Source organism: Theobroma cacao, chromosome 1 (assembly GCF_000208745.1).
Source record: "Theobroma cacao cultivar B97-61/B2 chromosome 1, Criollo_cocoa_genome_V2, whole genome shotgun sequence".
Taxonomy (NCBI): domain Eukaryota; kingdom Viridiplantae; phylum Streptophyta; class Magnoliopsida; order Malvales; family Malvaceae; genus Theobroma; species Theobroma cacao.
The window spans coordinates 24,584,465-24,588,180 of record NC_030850.1 but is presented as its reverse complement, the minus strand read 5'-3'; the positions used below and the strand labels follow the sequence as shown (position 1 = coordinate 24,588,180).

General features: G+C 33.2%; 1 long non-coding RNA gene across 1 annotated transcript in view; it reads right to left on the bottom strand.

Moving 5' to 3' along the window:
• The window catches only part of LOC108662244, a 6,210-nt gene continuing 3,263 nt past the window's right edge, over positions 770-3,716 (bottom strand). Inside the window, exons 2-3 of the long non-coding RNA XR_001928060.1 lie at positions 1,632-1,705; positions 770-811 (exon numbers count right to left, since the gene is read on the bottom strand). This is a non-coding gene — a long non-coding RNA (uncharacterized LOC108662244). The remainder of the gene's footprint in view (positions 812-1,631; positions 1,706-3,716) is intronic.

The window sequence follows — 3,716 nt, the reverse complement described above, 5'->3', positions numbered from 1 at the left end:
TATCTTCTAACAATTGGTATTAGATTAGGTTCTCAAGGTTTGTAGGTTTAATCACCTTGGAGAGATCCTGAACAAAAAGCTTAAAGCAATGACAATGGCATCCTCAAGCTTCATTGGAGAAAGATAATCTATGATACGACCTCTTTCGTTTAAAGGCCAAAACTACTAGTTCAAGAGAATGAGGTTTGAAAACTTTATACAATCTATTGATCTAAATCTTTGGGATTTTATTGTTGATGGACCTCATATTCCTACCAAAATTGTTGATGGTGAAAAATATGGTAAAATATAGAAGAATGAGAAAATAAGGATAAGAAATTGATACAACTGAATCACAAAGCTGTAACAACTATTTTGTGTGTTCTTAGTGAGTATGAATTCAATATGGTATGTCACGATCCGGAACTCCTATCGAGCCCGTGACAACCACCGCGAAGCCTCAACAGACATTCTTCCCCCGAATGCCTTTTGAGACCTCGCAAGGCTTTTGTACTAGTTTTTCCATTCCTCTCTCTTTCTTTTTTTTTGAATAATAAAATAAAATAAAAATATTAATTAAAATAATCTATTTTAATGTAAAACAATATATATATATATATTTTTGAAACATCAAAAATTAATTTTCTGCACATAAAAACAAAATAAATTTATACATACTATAATATAGAAAACTGGAGTATGTAATTTAAATTACAATGACACGTGAGCCCCCAAATAACTGAGAAGGTTTAAGTCTATAACCTTGCTTTCTAGGATGCAACTCCGAAATTTACTTCTCGATGCAATTGACAGTCTACTGCCTATTCTGAGCCTGAAAAATGTATAGGAAGAAGGGGTGAGATTATAAAATCCCAGTGAGTAGACAGACATCATCAAAATAATCTAAAGCCGAGTAATAGGAGACAATTAAAATAATTCATCTCAACCCATATAAATAATTGGATTTCATCTAATTACTCAACATGGCTTATGCACTTTTCAAAAACTTGGCCCTTGCCAAAAATCCATTCTCGGGGATACCTCGCGAAAGCATCTTACCGAGACCGCCAAGGCTGTTTATTGTCACACACACAAACACATTTCACCTCTGACAACACAGCCGTTCCTTGGCGTTGGCTGAGTCCCAATTTCACGTGGTGGCCAGCGTGAAGTGTACTCAAATCCTACCTCGGGAGTTATCCTACGCGCCTCTCCAATCGAGGTAAGCTCAATAATTGGGAACCGTGCCCCTCTAATTAGGCTGGCCCACGGAACCCCCGTCACTGCAGTGCCCACTTTATAATCCACCAACCAATAAAATCACAATAGTATGACATGGCTCACTTAACACATTCAAGGCAAATCAAAGCAGTTCACATATTCTTTAAATCATAAAAATAACCAGTCATACCCACATTTATCATAAGCCATTTAATGTAAAATCATGGATAAACAACACAATCATAGTATAGGTCTCCAATTACTCTATTTTTGAAATCATTATTAAATTTTCAAAAATTTTATAAAATTATTTTATAAAATCCCATTTTCCCATAAAACACAATAATTTTCCAATTAAACCATTTTTCCATAAAATCACACAATTAAATAAATCTACTCTAGATAATTAAGACGATAGTAAGTTTACTCACTGTACTAGGAGTAGATATACTCCTATTCTCGGTCCTCGGGTGTAGTCTTTTACCCGTATCAGATAGCTCACCACCTATCCACAATACATGACACAAAAAATTCAATAATTTGTGTCAAATCAATATATATTATTTCAGGCTCTTATCCATGCGTATGCACTAGATAGGGTGTGAAATGTTTGGACAATCGCTTAATCACAGTGTCCGACCTAACTCGCCTATACACGGTGTAAATTTCTAAAATCTCCAATTCAACTCCAATTCCATCCATTTCAATTTCAATTATCCAATTATATCCACAATACCTCAATGACTGTGAATGTGGTCCAATTTATCAGTTCGGACCACAAATTACGCTTTTACCCCTAGTGGGTAAAAATTTCAATTTTTTTGCACCAAAAATTCCCATTTAATTTCCAACCTCATAATTCATCATTTTTCCATCTAATTCTCTTAAAATAAAGTCAACCTCATCCTCACACACCATTGGCTAGATTCGGCCTAGAGAAATTCATGGAGAAAATGAATATTTTTCTTGTTGTTTTACTCATAAACATGCTAAACTAACACTAAACACTAACATAGTTCAAAATCAAATTAATCTAACAACTTTCTCTCTCTAAACCCATATGATCAGATTTGAATCCATCATCAAAACACATAATTTAACCATGGAAAATAAGGAGAAATGCATGGAAATGATAAATCTTAAGCTAAGCTTGAAAAATCATACCTTTAAACACTTGATTTCTTGAAAAATCACACTTTTTCTTTGAATTTTCTCACTCTAGGGTTTGTTCTTATTTCTCTCTCTCCTGCTGGTTTTGGCTGACCCTCCCAATGAAGAATTCTGGAATTTTCAAGCGTTTTAATAGGCTTAATAAAATATTATTATTTTATTTACCTTTTGAATATTTTATCATTTTATTTTTTTTCTAGCCATCTTTTTGACTTTCTTTTTCTACCACTCAATCCTCTTCACTTATCCATGTCTTCCATGAAATTTCTAGCCTTTTCCAAAGTGTTGGTGGAGTAAATTTTTAAAAATTACACTTTTGCCCCTGTAAAGTGAAAAATTACGTTTTTACCCCAAAAACTGAAAAATTGCCCATAGACATATTTTTCATCCCTTATATTCATACCATTCTCCAATTTTTCAAATGTGATCTAAATTCTCTCAAAATCTCAAAATTTTTCCGTGGGTGGAAAAATTACGATTTTGCCCCTAGATAGTGAAAATTCTGGTTTGACTTCGAATTGATCTTCGAACTCCGAATTACCATTTTGAGTCATCCCTGAACTGTGAAACTCTTAATTTCACCTTAAAATTCTTATTTGAACTAGTTCGAGGCTTAATCGACTCAATAGTACCATTAGGGGTAATATCATCTTTTAACAATTTCTCGAACTTCCTAAATATACAAACATTCTATCGAGCATGTGAATGACATTATAATTATTTTACAAAGCAGGGTTTCACAACAGTACCCCCCTTAAAATAAAATTTTATCCTCAAAATTTCACTTATCAACTCAAAGAAAAAGCAGGGTATTATCTTTTATTCGATGCTCAACTTCTCCTGTTATCTTTATTTTAGGGAATCTTAAGTTTCTCCTCGTATTTATTTCCAACTCAACTTGAATACTTCACTTATATCTATTATTACCCTTTAGAATTTGATCAGCAATAATCCTTTCGATCATGAGTCTTTATGTCATTTAGGATTATACTAAGTGGTTTCCCAAGATAAAGAGTCTACGCAGCCTCTTGTCTATAATTGGTGCTGCAGTCACTAACTATAAACAAGACTCTACGTCAACTCCACTATTCCGCTGTTTACCACAAGAGTTGCTTCATTTGATCACTTTTCATTCAACTGAGTTAATACAAGAATTATAAATCCTCATAGTAATCCTTTATAGTACTCATTTTCTATGCCACCGTCGTAATCCTTTATTCACAAATTCGTTACTTAACATTGATGTCCCTTCTCATTAATCTCTCATCCTCTTTATTTCTTAAGATTTGACTTTGATCAATACATTATTGATCTTAATACTCCACAAGGTAATTTATTTCAATGTA